Below are 27423 nucleotides of genomic sequence, written 5' to 3'. Positions count from 1 at the left end.
CATTTGGGCCTAAAATGCAAAAACAACAAGTGATGGACGGAATGCTGAACATTGTCAAACATTCACCCCCAGTCACAGATCTGGGTTTAATCCATCGTTTTTTTGCTGCCCATGCCATTCCAGTTTGGACCCAGCCATATGCAAATCAGTCTTGACCCTGTTCCCCATGGGAACAGTCCAGCCCGAACTGCTAGGCCAGGTCTTCACTGGACTGGAAACAAGCATCCTGGGACCGGTTTCGGGGTTTCACCCCTCATCAGCCAGGCTAGCTTGAATCCAGTGGCATGGGAAGCACGGGACCCACGTCTGGCAGACCCTTCCCACTTAGGGCGACAAATGCAAAAACAACAAGTGATGGACGGAATGCTGAACATTGTCAAACATTCACCCCCAGTCACAGATCTGGGTTTAATCCATCGTTTTTTTGCTGCCCATGCCATTCCAGTTTGGACCCAGCCATATGCAAATCAGTCTTGACCCTGTTCCCCATGGGAACAGTCCAGCCCGAACTGCTAGGCCAGGTCTTCACTGGACTGGAAACAAGCATCCTGGGACCGGTTTCGGGGTTTCACCCCTCATCAGCCAGGCTAGCTTGAATCCAGTGCCATGGGAAGCCCTGATGGATTAAACCCAGATCTGTGACTGTGGTGAAACCCCGAAACCGGTCCCAGGATGCTTGTTTCCAGTCCAGTGAAGACCTGGCCAAACTGGAATGGCATGGGCAGCAAAAAAACGATGGATTAAACCCAGATCTGTGACTGGGGGTGAATGTTTGACAATGTTCAGCATTCCGTCCATCACTTGTTGTTTTTGCATTTGTCGCCCTAAGTGGGAAGGGTATGCCCAGACGTGGGTCCCGTGCTTCCCATGCCACTGGATTCAAGCTAGCCTGGCTGATGAGGGGTGAAACCCCGAAACCGGTCCCAGGATGCTTGTTTCCAGTCCAGTGAAGACCTGACCTAGCAGTTCGGGCTGGACTGTTCCCATGGGGAACAGGGTCAAGACTGATTTGCATATGGCTGGGTCCAAACTGGAATGGCATGGGCAGCAAAAAAACGATGGATTAAACCCAGATCTGTGACTGGGGGTGTATGTTTGACAATGTTCAGCATTCCGTCCATCACTTGTTGTTTTTGCATTTGTCGCCCTAAGTGGGAAGGGTATGCCCAGACGTGGGTCCCGTGCTTCCCATGCCACTGGATTCAAGCTAGCCTGGCTGATGAGGGGTGAAACCCCGAAACCGGTCCCAGGATGCTTGTTTCCAGTCCAGTGAAGACCTGGCCTAGCAGTTCGGGCTGGACTGTTCCCATGGGGAACAGGGTCAAGACTGATTTGCATATGGCTGGGTCCAAACTGGAATGGCATGGGCAGCAAAAAAAACGATGGATTAAACCCAGATCTGTGACTGGGGGTGAATGTTTGACAATGTTCAGCATTCCGTCCATCACTTGTTGTTTTTGCATTTGTCGCCCTAAGTGGGAAGGGTATGCCCAGACGTGGGTCCCGTGCTTCCCATGCCACTGGATTCAAGCTAGCCTGGCTGATGAGGGGTGAAACCCCGAAACCGGTCCCAGGATGCTTGTTTCCAGTCCAGTGAAGACCTGGCCTAGCAGTTCGGGCTGGACTGTTCCCATGGGGAACAGGGTCAAGACTGATTTGCATATGGCTGGGTCCAAACTGGGGTGGCATGGTGAGCAAAAGAACGATGGATTAAACCCAGATCTATGACTGGGGGTGAGTGTTTGACAATGTTCAGCATTCCGTCCATCACTTGTTGTTTTTGCTTTGTCGCCCTAAGTGGGAAGGGTATGCCCAGACGTGGGTCCCGTGCTTCCCATGCCACTGGATTCAAGCTAGCCTGGCTGATGAGGGGTGAAACCCCGAAACCGGTCCCAGGATGCTTGTTTCCGGTCCAGTGAGGACCTGGCTTGGCAGTTCGGTCTGGACTGTTCCCATGAGGAACAGGGTCAAGACTGATTTGCATATGGCTGGGTCCAAACTGGGGTGGCATGGTGAGCAAAAGAACGATGGATTAAACCCAGATCTATGACTGGGGGTGAGTGTTTGACAATGTTCAGCATTCCGTCCATCACTTGTTGTTTTTGCTTTGTCGCCCTAAGTGGGAAGGGTATGCCCAGACGTGGGTCCCGTGCTTCCCATGCCACTGGATTCAAGCTAGCCTGGCTGATGAGGGGTGAAACCCCGAAACCAGTCCCAGGATACTTGTTTCCGGTCCAGTGAGGACCTGGCTTGGCAGTTTGGTCTGGACTGTTCCCATGAGGAACAGGGTCAAGACTGATTTGCATATGGCTGGGTCCAAACTGGGGTGGCATGGTGAGCAAAAGAACGATGGATTAAACCCAGATCTATGACTGGGGGTGAGTGTTTGACAATGTTCAGCATTCCGTCCATCACTTGTTGTTTTTACCATTTGGGCCTATACAACAACAAATTGTTTCTGTCACAGCATGCAATGCACTGTACATTTTGGAAATGTTGAATACTGACCAGATGCACATTGTTTTGCCCCCTAGATTACAAGCGCTGCGGATGAATAGGAGATGGAGACATCCACTCATGTACAGACCCCTGGTCGACTTGGCAACAATGGTGGACAGGCACATTACCCTCACCTACAAACTTGACAGGGCCTCAGTCACGGAGCAGTGTGCCCAATTGGAGCCAGACCTGATCTCTGCTATCCGTCACCCCACTGGGATCCCCCCTCTTGTGCAAGTTCCATCGGTGCTCCATTTCTTGGCAACTGGCTCCTTCAAAGTGACAGTGGGCTTGGCAGCAGGAATGTCTCAGCCAATGTTTTCAATAGTGCTGACCAGAGTGTTGTTTGCCCTGATGAAACACATGCACAGCTACATTGCTTTCCCCCAGGTGGAGGATTTGGCCACAGTGAAAGCTGATTCCTATGCAATGGGACATGTCCCCAACATCATTGGGGCAATAGATGGTACACATATTCCATTTGCCCCCCCCGGAGAAATGAACAGGTGTTCAGAAATCGTATGAGCTTTTAATCCATGAATGTGCAGATAGTGTACCTGGCAGACCAGTACATCTCCTATGTCAATGCAAAGTATCCTGGCTCTGTGCATGATACCTTCATCATGAGGAATAGCAGCATCCTGTATGTGATGGCTCAACTCCAGACACACAGGTTGTGGCTAATATGTGAGCCCATGGTCCCCACCCAGTACATGTTGGTGTATGGGAATGGGGTTGGCCCTAACGGTTAGTATCTGGCTAACAGGTATCCCTCGGTATGGGCGAACAAGAAGAATTATAGAGCGAACCTTCGGTCTCCTGAAGGCCAGGTTTTGGTGCCTCCATCTAACAGGTGGTTCCCTGTGCTACTCACTTAAGAAGGTGTTCTAGATCATCGTGGCATGTTGCATGTTGCACAACCTTGCCTTATGTTGCCAGGTGCCTTTTTTGTAGGAGGATTAGGCTGGAGATGGGCTTGTGGCAGCAGTGGAGCCTGTGGACAGTGACGAAGAGGAGGCAGAGGATGAGGATGTGGACAATAGAACATCAATCACACGACAGTACTTCTAGTGATACACAGGTAAGACACTGTAACTTCACCTTCCATAGCAGTTTTGAATTGTACAGTTTCACTGGCAGGCTGATAATCCCACTACTATGGCCACTTATTGTACCCTTTGACATGTCTATTTATAAATATCTGTGCCCCACTCTGGCTCCTGGTGTATTGACTGCAGCAAAATGCAGGTCATACCTATCAGTACCTTACTGTACAGTTGAATTGCAATGTCTACAGATTGTTAAACGAATACATAGTTCAATCACTTGACAGACTCAATACTTCAGCTATAGGCTGGAGGGGGTTGGAGGCCAGTCCAGGTTAGAGTCCAGTCTATTTGTATCACAGATGCATTGTCCAAGAGGGCATAGGAAGGGGAGCAATGGCAGTTCAAGGTGGACAGGGTGACTGAGTGGGAAACCAGGGTGACAATCAGGAGAGTCTTATTTCCTGGCGGGGGTCTTGGCAATGTTCTATGGCTTCTGTTGGATTGCAAGGATTGTTTGCGGGGTGGTTATTCTTCTGCAGGGGGTGGGGTGCTGGTGGCCTCCTGTCCACTAGCGTCAGCGGAGGTGGAAGGCTGTTCATCATTGTGGCTAGTGTCAGGGGCCTGTTGGTGTGCCACTGCCACCCTCATGGTGTTGGCCATGTCTGCCAGCACCCCTGCAATGGTGTCCGGGGTGGTTTGGATGTCCCTCAGGTCCTCCCTGATCCCCAGGTACTGTCCCTCCTGCAGCTGCTTGGTCTCCTGCAACTTGGCTTGTATCTGGCCCATCATATCCTTGGAATGGTGGTATGCTCCCAGGATGTTGGTGAGTGCCTCGTGCAGAGTCAGATCCGTCGGCCTGTCCTCCCCTGTTGCACAGCAATCCTCCCAGTTTCCCTGTTGTCATGTGCCTCTGTCCCCTGAACCGTGTGCTCACTGCCAATGACACCAGGTCCCTGATCGTCCTGTGTTTGTGGGCTGTCCTGGGGTCCCTGTAGTGGTGGACACACTGCTGATTGACGTGTCCTGGGTACAGAGGTATGGCCCGCTGGGTGGGTGCTGTGCTGGTGTTTCCTGAGGGGGGAGGCTCTGTGGTGGTATTGGACTGTGCCTGGGTAACTGACTGTCCGGAGGTCCCTGATGGGCCAGGTTGGTCATCCAGTTCCAGGCGTGCAGAGCTGCTGTCATCACTGTGGGCCTCTTCTGTGAGGGGACTGGATGTTGTTGGCACCTCCTCTCTGGTGACGGTGTATGGGGGACCTGTGGGGATGTAAATGCAATGTTATTGTTTCTGCGTGTGCCATCTTGTGCATGGGTGTGTTGCCCTGTAAGGTTGTGATTCCCCTGGCAGCTTAGGCTTGTGTGAGTGGTGATCTGGTGGGCTAGGTGATTGTCTCAAGTGTGCATGCTTTGGTGATGGGTGTCCATGCAGGACTGTGATGGGTGTCCATGCATTGGTGTTGCATGCAGAGCTTGGTAGTGGGAGTGATGGGATTGAGGGTAACGGTGGGGGTATGTGATGGCATGCAGGTAGGAGGGTGATACTAATTGTGAGTTGACTTACCAGAGTCCAGTCATCCTGCTACTCCTGCCAGGCCCTCAGGATGCAGTATTACCAAGACTTGTTCCTCCCATGTTGTTAGTTGTGGGGGAGGAGGTGGGGGTCCACCCCCAGTCCTCTGTACTGCTATCTGGTGTCTTGCAACCATGAAACGCACCTTCCCCCATAGGTCGTTCCACTTCTTCTGATGTCATCCCTTGTTCTTGGGTGCTGTCTTATGGCATTGACCCTGTCCACGACTCTCCGCCATAGCTCCATCTTCCTAGCGATGGATGTCTGCTGCACCTGTGATCCGAATAGCTGTGGCTCCACCCAGATGATTTCCTCCACCATTACCTTTAGCTCCTCCTCAGAGAACCTGGGGCATCTTTGTGGTGCTATGGGTGTAGTGTGAGTGGTGTGTGTGTGAGGGTGTGTGGGGTGATGTGTTGGGGTATGTGCTGTGATGTGCGTGGATGGTGTATGGGTGATGGTGTTCTGTGGCTCTGGTTGTGTTGGTGCTCTTGCTGTTTCTCTCTCTAGTGGCTATTTTTTTGAGTCGTAAAGGGTTGTGGGTAATGTGTGTGTGTGTTTTAAAGTGGTGTGGGTGTGGTGTGTGTATGTGTGTCAGGTGTGTGTAGCTTGAATTGTCCAATGTAGTATTGTTTTGTTAGGTTGTGTGTATTTTGAGTGCAGCGGTATGTACCGCCAATGGTTTACTGCGGTGATTCATGGGTCATAATGCTGTTGGAGTAGTTCTGTTGACGTAACGGTGTGGGTTTTGCTACCGCCATTTTATCACTGACCTATGGGCTGGCGGACTTATGTGTCTGTCTGTATAGTGACGGATTGCTATGTGTGTGTCATGATATGGGTAGCGGTAAACCGCCGCCGCGGCAGTATGTTGGCGGCAGTCAGAACGGCGGTAAGCGGGACTTACCGCCAATATCATAATGAGGGTCTTAATCTTCATAATACGAATAATGATTTTTTTAATGCATCAAGTAGAGGATTCTCATCCCACAATGAGTGGACCCCCAAATCATCTAGAACTTGATAAAAATATAGCTGGGATTGAACCCTTAAGTTCTTACTGCTCTCCTTCCAGAGTACCAGACATAATTGATTTCCTTTCACTTGTTCTACATGTTTCCAAATTTTAATGTAGGTACCCTTCTTGCTATAACTTGGTTCAGATATCCAAACTCTAGCCTGATTTGGGCCTGAGATACATTCATCAGAAGGTGAAACAGGGACCTAAACACTTTTTATCCCATTCAGAATATCAACATTTCTTCCTTGCAAGGCTTCACTTCCATAAGTGATGCTGGGCATTAGTTTAGCAATCATTACTTGATGATTAGGACCATCCAGCGATCTTTGCAGTGCGCAGAAAGCAATCAACAGAGCATTACCTTTCCACTGTAAGTCTGACTTTTGGGAATAAAAGATCCCCTCTCATCAAATAATACACCCAAATATCTGTATAATTTTACTTGTTCAAGTTTGTGTCCTTGAAGGTGCCACTTATATGTTATGTGTATTTTTTTTATACTTTTATACTTCCATAATTTTAGTTTTCCTCTCATGTATTATCATTCCATGCACTTCAGCAAAATCCACCAGTTTAGCAATTAGTCGATGCAATCCAACTTGGGTTTGATTTAGAAGGATTACCTCATCTGCTTAGAGCAAATTTAAAATGAATAAATCGCCAACCTTTGGAGGGTGTGCATTAACTTCATTTAGCATATTGGAAAGATCTGAAACAAAAAGATTAAATAGGTATGGCGCAAGCACGCAGCCCTGCTTTAAATCTTGTTTAGTCTCAATTTTCGTAGCTAGTTAGGAACCATCCCATACTTTCACCCTAATCCAGGTATTGGTATGTAACAACTGTACAGCGTTTAATAACAGAGCAGGGATACCCCGGGAGGTTAACGTTGCTCATAAATGACTGACTGTACTGTACCAGATCAAAGGCAAATTTAATATCCACAAAACATAAATACAGGGCTTGATTTGTTTGCTTACATTTATCTGTGATGATGGAAAGAGATAAAGGGGGTCATTCCAACCCTGGCAGTCCATGACCGCCAGGGCCGGGGACCGTGGAAGCACCGCCAACAGGCTGGCGGTGCTTCCTGGCCAATTCTGACCGCGGCGGTAAAGCCGCGGTCAGAAAAGGGGAACCAGCGGTTTCTCGACGGTTTTCCCCTGGCCAAAGGAATCCTCCATGGCGGCGCTGCAAGCAGCGCCGCCATGGGGATTCCGACCCCCTTCCCGCCAGCCTGTTCCTGGCGGTGTAGGCTGGCGGGAACGGGTGTCATGGGGCCCCTGGGGGCCCCTGCACTGCCCATGCCACTGGCATGGGCAGTGCAGGGGCCCCCTAACAGGGCCCCATAAAGATTTTAGGTGTCTGCTTGGCAGACACTGAAAATCGCGACGGGTGCCACTGCACCGTCGCACCGCAGCAAATCCGCCGGCTCCATTCGGAGCCGGCTTCATCTTTGCTGGGGCTTTCCCGCTGGGCGGGCGATCTTTTGCAGATCGCCCGCCGGCCCAGCGGGAAAGTCGGAATGTCCCCCGCGTTCATCTGACCGCAGGGCGGTGTTTGGGCGGTTTCCGCCCGGCGGGCGGCGCCCGCCGCCCGCCGGGGTCGGAATGACCCCCAAAATGTTTACAGCTATTCCAAGCCCTTTAATAACTAATAACTAATTAAGAAGTCATTACTTTCCTAGAATGGGCATCTGGATGAGCGCAGACATTAATAAACAATAGAGATCTCCCTATATTTTTATGCCAATTAGGCAACTTTCTTACCAAAAAATCCCCATTTTCCTCTTTTAAGTGTATGAAGGGCATTTTTAGACCTGCTGCAATAAAAGTCGCCAATCCTCCTTTTGGACGACCAAACATTTTCACATTATATGCAGGGGAGAAAAAGCCCAAATAATAATCGATTGTAAATGACTTTGTTGCACAAGTATCTTGTAGTTAAATAATCTGAAAATCCTTTAATGGGGAAGTTAACTCTTTTAATTGGTTGTTGGTGCTAATTCAATTTATGTTCTAAAAACACATTTTGAGCGAGTTGCGTAGGGATTTTGCTTTATCCGTTTGTAATATTTTAGTATGTAGCTGTCAGGGGCTCCTACTTTTATGAAGAGCAGTTGATAACCATCCTAAATTTAATTTCCCAGAATGGTATCTATTATCTAATGTATAATTTAATGAATGGTAAATAGCTGGAGTGGAATTTGCAATTGCAGTTCTATGAATTGAATAGGGTTGTTGGAAATCTCCCTTTCTGTTTAGTTTTGGGGACCTATTGTGAATTTCTAGGGGGTCTGGATAACCAATCTGCTGGGGAATTGTAAGCACAATTCCCCATTTTTTAAAGGAACCGTTCTCATTTAAAACCTTGCTGACAAACTAGGATGAAGCCCAAGTTACCAAGGTAGATTCTCGGTTATTATTATTTTCTACCTCTGAACCATTCAGAAATTCTAAAGAGTCTATGGGGGTCATTACGACCCCGGCGGTCGGTATAATAGTAGCGGTAATGCCGCCAACAGGCTGGTGGTACATACCGCCAGTATTATGACATTGGTGGTTTAGCCAAAGCCAAACCGCCAAGTTAACACACCGACCAACATGGCGGTACCGACCGCCAGGCTGGAGACTACAGTCTCCAGCCCTGCGGCCATCACTAGGCTGCACATGGCATTTTGACCCCAACCACCGCCATGGTTCCCGTGGTTTCTGTACTGCCCGAAAACCATGGCGGTCGGCACTATCAGTTCCAGGTAACTCCTTCCCTGGCACTGATAGGGATCTCCCCTGACCTCCCCCCTCCCCAGAGTCCTCCCCCACCCAACCCCCGACATATACACACATAGATTCATATACATACACACCCATACACACACGCATTCCCACATTCACACATGCATGCATTCATACACACTCACAGCAACACTCACTAATATACATCCAGACACACACGCAATCACACGAGACAACATGCACACACACACACACCCATTCGTGCACACACGCATTACACACGCATGCACACATTCAAACACAGCCACACACACATCCACACATGCACACAACACCCCTCGTCCCCCTCTCCCTTCGGAGAACCAGAATTACCTGCTTGCAGAGAGTCCTCCGGCAGGAGACGGGATGCAGCAGCATCTGCCAGCAAAACACCGCCATGCCGTATCATGGCTCACGATACGGTCAGCAGCGTTCTGCTGGTGTGCCCTGCTGCTGGCAGCAGTGCCACCTTGCCGCAATCTGCCGCCATGACTGTAGCCAAAATTCTGCCAGCCTTCTGGCAGAATTCCAGCTACGGTCATAATTCGGTGGATGGTCGGTAGCCACGGCATGTTGGCAGCCATCGCTGTGGAGGTAGGCGGAATTTGCCGCCAATCTCATAATGAGGGCCTGTGAGAAGGTAGCCTCTTTCTAGCCTTGTTACCCCCACTTTTGGCCTGTTTGTGAGTGTATGTCAGGGTGTTTGTCACTGTTTTCACTGTCTCACTGGGATCCTGATAGCCAGGCCTCAGTGCTCATAGTGAAAACACTATGTTTTCAGTATGTTTGTTATGTGTCACTGGGATCCTGCTGGTCAGGACCCCAGTGCTCATAAGTTTGTGGCCTATATGTATGTGTCACTGGGACCCTGTCACACAGGGCCCCAGTGCTCATAGGTGTGCATGTATATGTTCCCTGTGTGGTGCCTAACTGTCTCACTGAGGCTCTGCTAACCAGAACCTCAGTGGTTATGCTCTCTCATTACTTCCAAATTGTCACTGACAGGCTAGTGACCATTTTTACCAATTTACATTGGCTTACTGGAACACCCTTATAATTCCCTAGTATATGGTACTGAGGTACCCAGGGTATTGGGGTTCCAGGAGATCCCTATGGGCTGCAGCATTTCTTTTGCCACCCATAGGGAGCTCTGACAATTCTTACACAGGCCTGCCACTGCAGCCTGAGTGAAATAACGTCCACGTTATTTCACAGCCATTTTACACTGCACTTAAGTAACTTATAAGTCACCTATATGTCTAACCTTTACCTGGTAAAGGTTAGGTGCAAAATTACTTAGTGTGAGGGCACCCTGGCACTAGCCAAGGTGCCCCCACATTGTTCAGAACCAATTCACTGAACTTTGTGAGTGCGGGGACACCATTACACGCGTGCACTACATATAGGTCACTACCTATATGTAGCTTCACCATGGTAACTCCGAATATGGCCATGTAACATGTCTATGATCATGGAATTGCCCCCTCTATGCCATCCTAGCATTGTTGGTACAATTCCATGATCCCAGTGGTCTGTAGCACAGACCCTGGTACTGCCAAACTGCCCTTCCTGGGGTTTCACTGCAGCTGCTGCTGCTGCCAACCCCTCAGACAGGCATCTGCCCTCCTGGGGTCCAGCCAGGCCTGGCCCAGGATGGCAGAACAAAGAACTTCCTCTGAGAGAGGGTGTAACACCCTCTCCCTTTGGAAAATGGTGTGAAGGCAGGGGAGGAGTAGCCTCCCCAGCCTCTGGAAATGCTTTCTTGGGCACAGATGTGCCCAATTCTGCATAAGCCAGTCTACACCGGTTCAGGGACCCCTTAGCCCCTGCTCTGGCGCGAAACTGGACAAAGGAAAGGGGAGTGACCACTCCCCTGACCTGCACCTCCCCTGGGAGGTGTCCAGAGCTCCTCCAGTGTGCTCCAGACCTCTGCCATCTTGGAAACAGAGGTGCTGCTGGCACACTGGACTGCTCTGAGTGGCCAGTGCCACCAGGTGACGTCAGAGACTCCTTGTGATAGGCTCCTTCAGGTGTTAGTAGCCTTTCCTCTCTCCTAGGTAGCCAAACCCTCTTTTCTGGCTATTTAGGGTCTCTGTCTCTGGGGAAACTTTAGATAACGAATGCATGAGCTCAGCCGAGTTCCTCTGCATCTCTCTCTTCACCTTCTGATAAGGAATCGACCGCTGACCGCGCTGGAAGCCTGCAAACCTGCAACATAGTAGCAAAGACGACTACTGCAACTCTGTAACGCTGATCCTGCCGCCTTCTCGACTGTTTTCCTGCTTGTGCATGCTGTGGGGGTAGTCTGCCTCCTCTCTGCACCAGAAGCTCCGAAGAAATCTCCCGTGGGTCGACAGAATCTTCCCCCTGCAACCGCAGGCATGAAAAAGCTGCATTACCGGTCCCTTGGGTCTCCTCTCAGCACGACGAGCGAGGTCCCTCGAATCCAGCGACACTGTCCAAGTGACCCCCACAGTCCAGTGACTCTTCAGCCCAAGTTTGGTGGAGGTAAGTCCTTGCCTCACCTCGCTGGGCTGCATTGCTGGGAACCGCGACTTTGCAAGCTACTCCGGCCCCTGTGCACTTCCGGTGGAAATCCTTTGTGCACAGCCAAGCCTGGGTCCACGGCACTCTAACCTGCATTGCACGACTTTCTAAGTTGGTCTCCGGCGACGTGGGACTCCTTTGTGCAACATCGGCGAGCACCATTTCACGCATCCTCGTAGTGCCTTTTTCTGGCACTTCTCCGGGTGCTACCTGCTTCAGTGAGGGCTCTTTGTCTTGCTCGACGTCCCCTCTCTCTGCAGGTCCAATTTGCGACCTTCTGGTCCCTCCTGGGCCCCAGCAGCGTCCAAAAACGCCAAACGCACGATTTGCGTGTAGCAAGGCTTGTTGGCGTCCATCCGGCGGGAAAACACTTCTGCACGACTCTCCAAGGCGTGGGGGATCCATCCTCCAAAGGGGAAGTCTCTAGCCCTTGTCGTTCCTGCAGTATTCACAGTTCTTCAGCCTAGTAAGAGCTTCTTTGCACCAACCGCTGGCATTTCTTGGGCATCTGCCCATCTCCGAGCTGCTTGTGACTTTTGGACTTGGTCCCCTTGTTCCACAGGTACCCTCAGTCAGGAATCCATCGTTGTTGCATTGCTGATTTGTGTTTTCCTTGCATTTTCCCTCTAACACGACTATTTTGTCCTTAGGGGAACTTTAGTGCACTTTGCACTCACTTTTCAGGGTCTTGGGGAGGGTTATTTTTCTAACTCTCACTATTTTCTAATAGTCCCAGCGACCCTCTACAAGGTCACATAGGTTTGGGGTCCATTCGTGGTTCGCATTCCACTTCTGGAGTATATGGTTTGGGTTGCCCCTATCCCTATGTTTCCCCATTGCATCCTATTGTAACTATACATTGTTTGCACTGTTTTCTAAGACTATACTGCATATTTTTGCTATTGTGTATATATATCTTGTGTATATTTCCTATCCTCTCACTGAGGGTACACTCTAAGATACTTTGGCATATTGTCATAACAATAAAGTACCTTTATTTTTAGTATAACTGTGTATTGTGTTTTCTTATGATATTGTGCATATGACACTAAGTGGTACTGTAGTAGCTTCACACGTCTCCTAGTTCAGCCTGAGCTGCTTTGCTAAGCTACCATTATCTATCAGCCTAAGCTGCTAGACACCCTATACACTAATAAGGGATAACTGGGCCTGGTGCAAGGTGCAAGTATCCCTTGGTACTCACTACAAGCCAGTCCAGCCTCCTACATTGGTTGTGCAGCGGTGGGATAAGTGCTTTGAGACTACTTACCACTCTTGTCATTGTACTTTTCATAAGAGAAAAATATACAAAACAAGGTCAGTCTATATACACATAGCCAAAAAGTTTTGCATTTCCTCTTTTCACTCTTTTCTAAGTGCTGAAAAGTACTTCTAAACTTTCAAAAAGTTCTTAAAAGTTTAAAAAGTTTTTTCTGTCTTTCCAAAAAGTTCTGAAAACTTTTTTCTCTTTGTCTATCACTTTAACTCTCTCTAAAAAATGTCTGGCACAGGCCAAAAAGTTGAACTGTCCAAACATGCATATGATCACCTTAGCTGGAAAGGAGCAAGGAGTCTCTGCATAGAGAGAGGTTTGAGTGTAGGGAAGAATCCTTCCTTAGAACTGTTAATTAATATGCTTAGAGTACAGGATAAGGCCATAAGTGCCCAATCTGTAGAAAAAGTAGCTAATGGTTCTCAATCTGATCCAGGGACTCCTCCAGGAAAAGGTTCAGGAAAGAAACTTCTCAGCCTGCCCATTACTAGACAGTCTAGCATAGTTGGTACAGAGGCTGAATCACATCATACTGATGATGTGCTCTCACATTATGCTGGTAGCCAAGCTGTTAGGGTGCCCTTGGTAAGGGACAGGTCTCCTTCTGTTCATTCCCATCATACCTCTGTATCTAGAAATGTCCCTCCCACCCACCCTGATGACAGATTGTTAGAAAGGGAGCTCAATAGATTGAGAGTGGAGCAAACCAGACTGAAGCTCAAGAAGCAACAGCTGGATTTGGATAGACAGTCTTTAGAAATAGAGAGGGAAAGACAGAAGATGGGTTTAGATACCCATGGTGGCAGCAGCAGTATTCCCCATAGTCATCCTGCAAAAGAGCATGATTCCAGGAATCTGCACAAGATAGTTCCCCCTTATAAGGAGGGGGATGACATTAACAAGTGGTTTGCTGCACTTGAGAGGGCCTGTGTTGTACAGGATGTCCCTCAAAGGCAGTGGGCTGCTATCCTATGGCTATCATTTACTGGAAAAGGTAGGGATAGGCTCCTTACTGTGAAAGAAAATGATGCCAATAATTTTACAGTTCTTAAGAATGCACTCCTGGATGGTTATGGCTTAACCACTGAACAGTACAGGATAAAGTTCAGAGAGACCAAAAAGGAGTCTTCACAAGACTGGGTTGATTTCATTGACCATTCAGTGAAGGCCTTGGAGGGGTGGTTACATGGCAGTAAAGTTACTGATTATGAAAGCCTGTATAACACAATCCTGAGAGAGCATATACTTAATAATTGTGTGTCTGATTTGTTGCACCAGTACCTGGTAGACTCTGATCTGACCTCTCCCCAAGAATTGGGAAAGAAGGCAGACAAATGGGTCAGAACAAGGGTGAACAGAAAAGTTCATACAGGGGGTGACAAAGATGGCAATAAGAAGAAAGATGGTGAAAAATCTCAAGATAAGCATGGGGATAAGGGTAAAACCAAAGATCCCACTTCAAATCTTAAACACTCTTCAGAGGGTGGGGATAAAACAAATTCTTCCTCTTCTTCCCAACGTGCACACATTAAAAAGCCTTGGTGCTTTGTGTGTAAAAATAGAGGCCATAGGCCAGGGGATAAGTCCTGTCCAGGTAAACCCCCTGAGCCTACCACCACTAATACATCAAGCTCTAGTGCCCCTAGCAGTAGTGGTACTAGTGGTGGGACTGCTGGCAACAGTCAAGCAAAGGGTGTAGTTGGGTTCACTTATGGGTCCATAGTGGAAACTGATGTAATCAGTCCCAAGACAGTTTCTGTCACACCTAGTGGCATTGGCCTTGCCACACTGGCTGCTTGTCCCCTTACAATGGATAAGTACAAGCAGACAGTTTCAATAAATGGTGTTGAGGCCTTGGCCTACAGGGACACAGGTGCCAGTTTCACTTTGGTGACTGACAACCTAGTGCACCCTGATCAACACATCATTGGACAACAGTATAAGATTATTGATGTCCATAAATCCACTAAGTTTCTTCCCTTAGCTATAATTCAGTTTAGTTGGGGTGGAGTTACTGGCCCTAAGCAGGTGGTGGTATCACCTAGCTTACCTGTAGACTGTCTCTTAGGTAATGACCTAGAGGCCTCAGGTTGGGCTGATGTAGAGTTTTATGCCCATGCAGCCATGCTGGGCATCCCTGAGGAATTGTTCCCTCTCATTTCTACTGAAATGAAAAAGCAAAGGAGAGAAGGCCTGAAAACTCAGGATCCCTCTCCATCAACAGGTAAAAAGGGTATCACAGTATCCCCTAACCACCCTACCATTCAGGATACTATTCCTGTGGTGGGAGAAACCTCTCCTAGGGTGGCACCTGTTCCAAGGGAATCATCAGCTGGCAAAGCTGGACTCCCTGAGGTAGAAGTACCTCTCTGTGGGATAACTAACATTGGTGAGAAAAAGAGCACCATTTTAGTTAACATGGAGCATCCCTCCAACCCTCCCAGAGAAACTTTAGTGCAGAAACCCTGCACTACCTCACAACACTTAGGACAGCATCCCTGCCCTAGTGTAGAGCTCATAGGACAGCATCCCTGCCCTGCTCCAACTCAAGAGAAACAGCATCCCTGTTCTCTCTTCCAGCCAGATGGACAAAGTTTTTGCCCAGCTATGGCTTTTCTGAGACAGCATCCCTGTCTGGCATTTCCATCACTACAAATAGGTTCAGTGGACAATTCCCACTGCTCTAAACTAAAACTTACTGATAGAAACTCTGAAAATACATCTTCACATTGTTGCTTAGCTAAAAAACTTCAAACAGGGTGGTTTACATCCCCACAGGGAAGTAACCATATAGTGGATGATAAAGGGAGTAACCAGTCTATTGCAGAGCTACTCTCTACTTATCACCACTTAGACAATAAAGTCTCAACTGGCCAAGGTTAGCCTTATTGTCCTTCGTTTGGGGGGGGGGGGGTTGTGTGAGAAGGTAGCCTCTTTCTAGGCTTGTTACCCCCACTTTTGGCCTGTTTTTGAGTGTATGTCAGGGTGTTTGTCACTGTTTTCACTGTCTCACTGGGATCCTGATAGCCAGGCCTCAGTGCTCATAGTGAAAACACTATGTTTTCAGTATGTTTGTTATGTGTCACTGGGATCCTGCTGGTCAGGACCCCAGTGCTCATAAGTTTGTGGCCTATATGTATGTGTCACTGGGACCCTGTCACACAGGGCCCCAGTGCTCATAGGTGTGCATGTATATGTTCCCTGTGTGGTGCCTAACTGTCTCACTGAGGCTCTGCTAACCAGAACCTCAGTGGTTATGCTCTCTCATTACTTCCAAATTGTCACTGACAGGCTAGTGACCATTTTTACCAATTTACATTGGCTTACTGGAACACCCTTATAATTCCCTAGTATATGGTACTGAGGTACCCAGGGTATTGGGGTTCCAGGAGATCCCTATGGGCTGCAGCATTTCTTTTGCCACCCATAGGGAGCTCTGACAATTCTTACACAGGCCTGCCACTGCAGCCTGAGTGAAATAACGTCCACGTTATTTCACAGCCATTTTACACTGCACTTAAGTAACTTATAAGTCACCTATATGTCTAACCTTTACCTGGTAAAGGTTAGGTGCAAAGTTACTTAGTGTGAGGGCACCCTGGCACTAGCCAAGGTGCCCCCACATTGTTCAGAACCAATTCACTGAACTTTGTGAGTGCGGGGACACCATTACACGCGTGCACTACATATAGGTCACTACCTATATGTAGCTTCACCATGGTAACTCCGAATATGGCCATGTAACATGTCTATGATCATGGAATTGCCCCCTCTATGCCATCCTAGCATTGTTGGTACAATTCCATGATCCCAGTGGTCTGTAGCACAGACCCTGGTACTGCCAAACTGCCCTTCCTGGGGTTTCACTGCAGCTGCTGCTGCTGCCAACCCCTCAGACAGGCATCTGCCCTCCTGGGGTCCAGCCAGGCCTGGCCCAGGATGGCAGAACAAAGAACTTCCTCTGAGAGAGGGTGTAACACCCTCTCCCTTTGGAAAATGGTGTGAAGGCAGGGGAGGAGTAGCCTCCCCCAGCCTCTGGAAATGCTTTCTTGGGCACAGATGTGCCCAATTCTGCATAAGCCAGTCTACACCGGTTCAGGGACCCCTTAGCCCCTGCTCTGGCGCGAAACTGGACAAAGGAAAGGGGAGTGACCACTCCCCTGACCTGCACCTCCCCTGGGAGGTGTCCAGAGCTCCTCCAGTGTGCTCCAGACCTCTGCCATCTTGGAAACAGAGGTGCTGCTGGCACACTGGACTGCTCTGAGTGGCCAGTGCCACCAGGTGACGTCAGAGACTCCTTGTGATAGGCTCCTTCAGGTGTTAGTAGCCTTTCCTCTCTCCTAGGTAGCCAAACCCTCTTTTCTGGCTATTTAGGGTCTCTGTCTCTGGGGAAACTTTAGATAACGAATGCATGAGCTCAGCCGAGTTCCTCTGCATCTCTCTCTTCACCTTCTGATAAGGAATCGACCGCTGACCGCGCTGGAAGCCTGCAAACCTGCAACATAGTAGCAAAGACGACTACTGCAACTCTGTAACGCTGATCCTGCCACCTTCTCGACTGTTTTCCTGCTTGTGCATGCTGTGGGGGTAGTCTGCCTCCTCTCTGCACCAGAAGCTCCGAAGAAATCTCCCGTGGGTCGACGGAATCTTCCCCCTGCAACCGCAGGCACCAAAAAGCTGCATTACCGGTCCCTTGGGTCTCCTCTCAGCACGACGAGCGAGGTCCCTCGAATCCAGCGACACCGTCCAAGTAACCCCCACAGTCCAGTGACTCTTCAGCCCAAGTTTGGTGGAGGTAAGTCCTTGCCTCACCTCGCTGGGCTGCATTGCTGGGAACCGCGACTTTGCAAGCTACTCCGGCCCCTGTGCACTTCCAGCGGAAATCCTCTGTGCACAGCCAAGCCTGGGTCCACGGCACTCTAACCTGCATTGCACGACTTTCTAAGTTGGTCTCCGGCGACGTGGGACTCCTTTGTGCAACTTCGGCGAGCACCGTTTCACGCATCCTTGTAGTGCCTGTTTCTGGCACTTCTCCGGGTGCTACCTGCTTCAGTGAGGGCTCTTTGTCTTGCTCGACGTCCCCTCTCTCTGCAGGTCCAATTTGCGATCTTCTGGTCCCTCCTGGGCCCCAGCAGCGTCCAAAAACGCCAAACGCACGATTTGCGTGTAGCAAGGCTTTTTGGCGTCCATCCGGCGGGAAAACACTTCTGCACAACTCTCCAAGGCGTGGGGGATCCATCCTCCAAAGGGGAAGTCTCTAGCCCTTGTCGTTCCTGCAGTATTCACAGTTCTTCAGCCTAGTAAGAGCTTCTTTGCACCAACCGCTGGCATTTCTTGGGCATCTGCCCATCTCCGAGCTGCTTGTGACTTTTGGACTTGGTCCCCTTGTTCCACAGGTACCCTCAGTCAGGAATCCATCGTTGTTGCATTGCTGATTTGTGTTTTCCTTGCATTTTCCCTCTAACACGACTATTTTGTCCTTAGGGGAACTTTAGTGCACTTTGCACTCACTTTTCAGGGTCTTGGGGAGGGTTATTTTTCTAACTCTCACTATTTTCTAATAGTCCCAGCGACCCTCTACAAGGTCACATAGGTTTGGGGTCCATTCGTGGTTCGCATTCCACTTCTGGAGTATATGGTTTGGGTTGCCCCTATCCCTATGTTTCCCCATTGCATCCTATTGTAACTATACATTGTTTGCACTGTTTTCTAAGACTATACTGCATATTTTTGCTATTGTGTATATATATCTTGTGTATATTTCCTATCCTCTCACTGAGGGTACACTCTAAGATACTTTGGCATATTGTCATAACAATAAAGTACCTTTATTTTTAGTATAACTGTGTATTGTGTTTTCTTATGATATTGTGCATATGACACTAAGTGGTACTGTAGTAGCTTCACACGTCTCCTAGTTCAGCCTGAGCTGCTTTGCTAAGCTACCATTATCTATCAGCCTAAGCTGCTAGACACCCTATACACTAATAAGGGATAACTGGGCCTGGTGCAAGGTGCAAGTACCCCTTGGTACTCACTACAAGCCAGTCCAGCCTCCTACAGGGCCTATATCTGTAGTCTGAATATACTCCAAGGATGGTGTACTGCCATTTGATAAAGTTTGTTTTGACCAATGACTTTGTGTTTCACCACTGTGCATATTAGTTGCTCAATGTTCACCAGTAGCACATGGTATGTTTTGTTCAGTTTAGCCGCCTATGGGCTTTGACATGGCATTAGCCATTACTTTCTGTATTCAGTTTAGCCGCCTATGGGCTTTGACATCGCATTAGCCATTACATTCAGTATTCTGCCTATTGGCTTTGACATGCTGTATCCAGTCTAGCCGCCTATTGGCTTTGACATTGCATTCCTATTGGCTTTGACATGATGTATTCAGTTTAGCTGCCTATTGACTTTGACATGCTATTAGATATTCTGCCTATTGGCTTTGACATGATATCATATATTACATTTTGTATTCAGCTCAGCTGCCTATTGGCTTTGACATGATATTATACATTGTATTTTATATTCAACTTAACTGCCTATTGGCTTTGACATGGTATTATACATTGCATTTTATATTCAGCTCAGCTGCCTATTGGCTTTGACATGATATTATACATTGCATTTTATATTCAGCTCAGCTGCCTATGGGCTTTGACATGATATAAGACATTGCATTTTGTATTCAGCTTAGATGCTTATTGGCTTTGACATGACACTAGACATTGCATTTGATACTTAGGTTAGCTGCCCATTGCCTTTAACGTGGAGTTAGACATTGCAGTTGAGAATCCAAGCTGTGTTTTTGCACCAGATGAACCAAGATGTTTTGCTCTCACAGTAGACTAGACCTGATAAGAGAGAGTACATGGGTGTTGTTTTTTCTTCGCTTGAGCTTGGGAACAGGAGTAGTCTTGGAGACCTGGCCAGTCTCCAAAAGGCTTGCTCAGTTTCCCAGGTCTGAGAGGAGGGGGCACACCTTTGTAACGAATGTAACAGGCTGCAGAGAGTCAGATTCGAATCTGCCGGACCTCGTGCTGGAGCTTGGCGCAGGCTGCCAGCAATCCCGTGTGGGTAGATGAATCTCTCTTTCTCGCGGCTGACAGGGGTCATCAGCTTGCAGACCTTAGAAAGATGAAGCTGTAAATAATTCCCACACGGTGAAGTATTTGTTTTGCTGTGCATTCAATATCTTATAAATATAACCTGCTGTGTATATTGCAAACTGATATATTTTGTTTGATTAACGCGGACTTGAAAGCTACTAATTCGTCATACATAAAATATTGTGGTTGGGGAAGAATTAACAACAATAAAAGTCTTCTTTGACCTCAGAAGTGCATTTCTGTTGTGTTATGTTAGTGCTTAGAAACTAAATAAGAGGAAAGCACTACAATTGGTACCAGAAGTGGGGTGTCGGTCATTAAGAGGTGATTAAGAAGGGGTGTTGACGAGTTAGTAGATTTCTAAGTGCACACTTTAAAAGTGTAATTGTTTTTTGTTGTTTGGAGAATTACAGAAATTGTTTTCTGTTTGGAGAATCACAGTAGCACGGCAGACCATGTCTGAGAATACATGTGTTGATGAACTGCCTGATGGTGCTAAGAAAAACTGTGAATTGTTTTCTGTTTGGGGAATTACAGAAGAAAATGCATGTGTAGCTAAAAGGCCTGATAATGTTTTGAGAAATAATTCCTGTTGTATATATGTAGAAAATGTGTCTTTTGGAAGTAATGATGACAGAAAGGTCTGGATACCTTTATCTGCTTACAGAGAAATGCAGGAGAAATGTAGGAAGTTGGAACATGAAAATAGGAATTTACGTGAGCAAATTAGCCCGACTGAAAGTTATAAAAGGGCTGTTTTTGAAGAATCTTTCTTGTCCCATTCCAGTAATGAGGGGGTTAAGACAGCTCCGAGTGAGTTTTCGTGTGAGCCAGGGTTTTTGGCAGACAAAATGCATTCCTTAACTGATAACAGGGACAAGAGAGACCAGAATGTGATTTACGAGTTACCGTTGCAAAAAGATTTTAGAGCAAGAGCCGACTTTCATTAGCTTGTTTGATTTTTGGAAAAAGAATATCCCTCATTTGAGAGAAATCCTAACACTTTTGTATATGGTCACTGTGAAAAATTATATGCAGCTGCGCGCTTGTGATTTGGCAAATGAAATAATGCAAACTTTAGGTTTTTGCGCAGTGCAAGAAGGAAATACTTATGTACATGTAATTCAAGAACAAGGGAAGAAAATAGTGCCCCTAGCTAGAATCATACAATGCATCTGGTACTTGCAAGACAGGGCTAGAGTACCACAGGTAAAAGAGTTACCAATGAAGTTGTGTGCACCATTTGAATTCGTGTCTACTGAAGATAAAAAGCATGTTTGTTTTACTAATGATTCATTGACTGAAATGTTGTTTTCTGGCACAGTAGAAGGAACAGCGTTGTATAATGTGTGTCAGATTTTAAAGCAAGAGCTACGTGAGATGTGTCATTTTTACGCTGATTTTTGGTTTATTGCTAATGTTTTAGCTGTTTGTTTTTACATATGGCTTGTACCTAACTGGTTCAATTACCTTGCAGATGTTAATGAGATAAATTCAGAGAGAGAAGTGTTCACCCAGAATTCTGCCTTAGTGGGGATGGCTAAGTGGGTGCCCCAGAAATGTGAACAGCTGAGAGAAAAGGCCACTTACAGGTGGGCAGAGAGGAGAGAGATGCACATTCCCCTAGATTTGATAAAAACTGTGCAGCACGCACAAAAGCAATCTGTCATGCAAGCAGTCACAGAGCAGTTGGGAAGAGGAACGTTACCAGAACAGAAATGGCAAATTGATCAGGTTTTAGGGAGAGTGATTGCTGCAAATTACCAAGGAAAAATCGAAATTATGCTGATACCTAGAAAAGAATCTGATTCATTCATACAAATTGGAGACAGAATGGCCCAAATTGGCAAAAATGCAGTGAATGGAGGTTTGATAAAGAATGAGTCTGCCCCAGCCCTTCTGACAGTGCAAGAAAAGGGAAGCTGTGGTGCAGCAGATAAAAACCTCAGTGCTGATGTGTGGGCTGAAGCCCCAAGTGACCCTCCAGAACCTGCAGAGAATATAACAAAGGGCCTCAAAAACGTCCTGCTGATTATAAAACAGGGAAGGAAAGAGGATGGGTGCAGTTTAAATGAAAAATGTTATTTGCAAGAAAAGTCATACTTGTTTCTTTTGCAGATCCTACCACGTTTCGCCACTGTCCCTGAGTGTGCTGTGTGGTCCCCCTTCCAGTGTGTGCGTGTGGGGTCGGGGAAGGGACCGAATCCCCAACCTGAACCTGGCTGAGTAAAGTGCCAGCACCATGGATCCATTTTGCGCAAACTGCGCCTTCAGTTCAAGTTCAACTTGTTTGATTGCATTCTTCCACCGGAACTAAGCTGTGTTTTTTTTTTTCCCTCTCGTATGGAACTCTGACTTTTGCTTACCTTCCAGCAAACCTTTCAGGTGGACCGTGCACCTTTACATGAGCAGAACTCATGCTACATCAAATTGCTAACACTGTTGAATTAGAGACTCATTCAGAAAAAAAAAAAATTGCTCAGTCTTTTCTATGTAGATGTATCTGATGTGAAAGGTTATGAAATCAATGTGTTAATCCACTTCTATTGCTTTACAGGGATTGCTTTGATCTGATGTTTTTTTTTGTTGTTGTTTGAAACAAGAGATATGTGAAACAAAAATTCATTGGTCAAAGGGCGGAATGTACTGCCATTTGATAAAGTTTGTTTTGACCAATGACTTTGTGTTTCACCACTGTGCATATTAGTTGCTCAATGTTCACCAGTAGCACATGGTATGTTTTGTTCAGTTTAGCCGCCTATGGGCTTTGACATGGCATTAGCCATTACTTTCTGTATTCAGTTTAGCCGCCTATGGGCTTTGACATCGCATTAGCCATTACATTCAGTATTCTGCCTATTGGCTTTGACATGCTGTATCCAGTCTAGCCGCCTATTGGCTTTGACATTGCATTCCTATTGGCTTTGACATGATGTATTCAGTTTAGCTGCCTATTGACTTTGACATGCTATTAGATATTCTGCCTATTGGCTTTGACATGATATCATATATTGCATTTTGTATTCAGCTCAGCTGCCTATTGGCTTTGACATGATATTATACATTGTATTTTATATTCAGCTTAACTGCCTATTGGCTTTGACATGGTATTATACATTGCATTTTATATTCAGCTCAGCTGCCTATTGGCTTTGACATGATATTATACATTGCATTTTATATTCAGCTCAGCTGCCTATGGGCTTTGACATGATATAAGACATTGCATTTTGTATTCAGCTTAGATGCTTATTGGCTTTGACATGACACTAGACATTGCATTTGATACTTAGGTTAGCTGCCCATTGCCTTTAACGTGGAGTTAGACATTGCAGTTGAGAATCCAAGCTGTATTTTTCCAAGCTGTGTTTTTGCACCAGATGAACCATGATGTTTTGCTCTCACAGTAGACTAGACCTGATAAGAGAGAGTACATGGGTGTTGTTTTTTCTTCGCTTGAGCTTGGGAACAGGAGTAGTCTTGGAGACCTGGCCAGTCTCCAAAAGGCTTGCTCAGTTTCCCAGGTCTGAGAGGAGGGGGCACACCTTTGTAACGAATGTAACAGGCTGCAGAGAGTCAGATTCGAATCTGCCGGACCTCGTGCTGGAGCTTGGCGCAGGCTGCCAGCAATCCCGTGTGGGTAGATGAATCTCTCTTTCTCGCGGCTGACAGGGGTCATCAGCTTGCAGACCTTAGAAAGATGAAGCTGTAAATAATTCCCACACAGTGAAGTATTTGTTTTGCTTTGCATTCAATATCTTATAAATATAACCTGTTGTGTATATTGCAAACTGATATATTTTGTTTGATTAACGCGGACTTGAAAGCTACTAATTCGTCATACATAAAATATTGTGGTTGGGGAAGAATTAACAACAATAAAAGTCTTCTTTGACCTCAGAAGTGCATTTCTGTTGTGTTATGTTAGTGCTTAGAAACTAAATAAGAGGAAAGCACTACAGATGGTATTGCTCAGAAAAGTTTTAATATATTACCACAATTCAGTATATCATGCGGGCCGCAAGTCTGGTATCTTGGAAAAAATATTGTTTTATTTCTACCCACGAGGAAAGTATAATGAGAGCCCTCTGTAGGCACATACTGGCTATCTTCGAAGGATTGACATGGCTGGTCTTTTTTTAATTTCTTATCGGTCGTCACCTGATGATTTAAATTGGACTAAACATCTGACATAAGTGCTTTAGTGGCCTCTAAAAAGGGCCCTGGATATTCATCCATTCCCTGTAACTCTGGCACTGCAGTGGCCGTTTGTTCGATAAACTTATTCCCTTAATCTTGGTGGCCTCTACTGTGTGGACTGCTTGTACAAGAGGATTTTCTACTGATGTCAAACTAGATTTCTTCACTTGACCCTCATCAATTGTAAGTTAAATATGAGCCCCTTGATTTGGACCCTTCTTATCCTCTGCCTGGACTACATGAATCTTAGATTTTCTGGGACTGGGATATTCCATAACTGCTGAGTCCCCGAAGCATTGAGTAAGCTCCTGAGTAGTAAATAATGGGAAAAATGCATTAGTCAAAGGACTACTAACTTTCTCGTTTCTTATGACAGTGGTGTTTGTAGTACTTGTCACACCATCATAGATAGCAACTGGAACACCCTTTGTCCTTTTCCTAGCTTTCCGTTGTTTTTCTTTTGCCTTTTAGTAACTGGCTCAGTTGATAATTTCAATGGTAGGTTTACTTGATTGATTGGGAACAATGGTAGTGGTGATATTGATGGGGATAAAGTCTGTTTGATTGACCCTCCAGTACTATCAACTATCTCTTTTGGTAATAGTTCTATAACTCCTGTATTTTGGTGACATTGGTCATCTTCATTAATACTCTTTAATATAGTACACACTGTCTCCCCAATATCCCTAATACCATCTATCGAATAGCCCACATTCAAACAAGCACTAGCTCCTTGTTGATGATTAAGATGTATCATATTCTCATCATTTTTTAAACTAATAAGATTAGCCATAAAGTCATCCATCAATGTGCTTATAACCTCTGGAAGAGTAACAAGCTTATTGATTATTGGACCACAAGTACAATCGGGCTCTATTATTTCTGCGTAATTCTGTGCTCGTTTGATCAGAGCATTTAAATCAGTCAACTTTTGGTTGATCCCCGATGCAGATTTAGCCATAATGTTTAGTAAGTCCACCTGCACATCCATTTTTGAAGACTGGTGAGACAAAGCATCAAGTGTTAATTGCGAAGTCTTAATGAAAATATCACACTTTGCCTTGCATTAAATTCCCCGAAGGGCTCTGTAGAGACTGAGAGAACTCACTGCTTCTCGTCTGGCTAGGGCAGTCTAATAGTTTAGCTTGAGGTGGAGCACTGATTCTGAAAGCTCTTTGACCTTGGGATAATTAATTCATGTGATTATCCAAAATGCTTGCCTGCTCTGCCTGTACCGTAATCTCGGGATTAGTTGTGTCACTAACTTTATTGACTTTAGGCAAACATTTATCTAAAGTATGATAAGAGACATTCTGACAATTGGCAGTTTTATATTACTGCATCTTTCACCATCATCCAGGGACCCTTTGTTTGTTATCATCTTTGCAGATTCCATAACCTTCTTTCTGATAACATTCACTCTAAGGGGATCAAACCTCTGTTTTCCAAGGGGTCTTTCAACATATCACCTGCTGAGAAAGAGGTAGCAGTAGGGGATGGATATGAAGATCTTAAAATAAGTGGCTATATGTCACTGATTGAACACCAGGCATCTTTTTTTTCGTCCGGTGATTTAGTGGCATTTCCAAGCACACTTTTCACCTCCTCCCCTTCCACTTCCAAACCACTTTGACCCCCAGTTTTATGATCAAACTGACTTTCACTTATTATTGGGGTATTTAGAAGATGTAGAGTCCCCTGGACTTTAGAAATTGATAAATTTACCAGCTGTACCAGTCGACTCCCCACACCACATCCGATCCATTATTGCTCCCCCTTTTCATACACAAAGCTACTTTCACTTTTTATTGGTGAAATATGCTTTGGAAGGGCTGCTTGATCTTTATCAGTAGAAAACATTGCTTTAACAGGGTCCTTCAAAAAATCAAATTTGTATGGAGCTTTCACTGATTTTCCAAACATATGCACAATAGGGGAAATCAAAGTCTTACAATCATCCTCATTGTGTTTAGACGGCCCGGTCTTTGCTGATAACAAGGTTGGAGATTTCTGTTTCCTCTTGATTCTCTTTACTAGCAAGTAAACTGTCCTTTCCTTCCCTGAACACATCTTTCCGGGTGGGGGATATTGATTCCATGGAAATTGTATTACAGGCTTTCTGAAGTCCTTAATTACTGGAATGCACCACCACACCTCAACAGCTGAGGGGCACAAGCACTCAATAAAGTGGGGTAAAAAGGGGTAAGAGGGGGAAGAAGGGGTAGAAGGGTTATCCCCACTGTAACCTCCCAGTCGCCATCTGCACCCGTTAAGAGGAGCAGCTTCCGCAACCTCAGGCACTCGTCCCAAGTCACACTGCAATTGGCCCTGTTAGAGCCCCTTTTATAACCCAAAACCAGTTCCTAATCTCTTGCACTTTCAAAAAGATCACAGCTTAGGAAAAAGCAAAGATATAGACCTCAGCTGGCGACAGCCTAGTCCTCACCAACCTCACCCTCGCCCCTGGTGAGGCAGGTGACAATATGGGGGCAATGTGATGGCAATCTGGCAATCTCGTGTCACTGGAAGATGAAGGAAAGCCTGGGGAAAGGAAGGATCAAAGGGGGTCCACTGCGGCACCCGCTACAGGGCCCTGCAGAGCTGCAGAGCTCAATGATGGGACACTCTGTAACCTGGTGAACCTGGCACACCTCTTGAGCTCCTCTTTAGCACCTCCTCCACACCTCCCCTCGAGCACCTCGAAATCCCAGGGGTCCTCCCTGCCTTCACGGTACTCTCGGTAATCTCTGGTACTCCCATTACTCATGGTGCTCTTATACTGCGTAACCTGGGGTCTCTTCCTTATGATTTTTTGCCCTGCCTTTTTCCTCAATGGCAGTGGGACAAACTTCCTCAGTCCTGTCTTTCCCCCGTTCCCCGTGCCGCCTCCTAGGCGCACTTCCGAACTGTGGCCTCCTCAGCCAGGGGGTCACTGCCCACCCCTGCAGCCCACGCAGCCCACACGGTCCACCCAGCGGCTCGGCACCGCAGTGAGAACCTCAGGTTGGGCCTCGGGTCGGGCCTCGCTGTCTCGTTGCTGTCTTTGCTGTCTCCTGACCGAGATGCGTGCACGGCACATCACTGCGTCACTGCGTAAGTGGTCTGTTTGCACCAACCCTAGTAGAATGGTACTACGTGTACCCAGGGCATGTGAATTAATTGCTACTACTAGGCCTGTAGCACTGATTGTGCCACCCACTTAAGTAGCCCTTTAAACATGTCTCAGGCCTGCCATTGCAGAGCATGTGTGTGAAGTTTTAAAGTGCTATTTTGACCTAGCAAAATAAACCTTTTGCCAGTCCCAAATCTTCCTTTTTTATAAATATAAGTCAGCCCTAGGGTAGGTCCCGGACAAACCGAAGGGCAATTTTATAA

This window comes from Pleurodeles waltl, chromosome 11 (assembly GCF_031143425.1).
Source record: "Pleurodeles waltl isolate 20211129_DDA chromosome 11, aPleWal1.hap1.20221129, whole genome shotgun sequence".
Lineage (NCBI taxonomy): Eukaryota > Metazoa > Chordata > Amphibia > Caudata > Salamandridae > Pleurodeles > Pleurodeles waltl.
The sequence above is the reverse complement of the archived record's forward strand: the minus strand, read 5'-3'. Positions refer to the sequence as shown.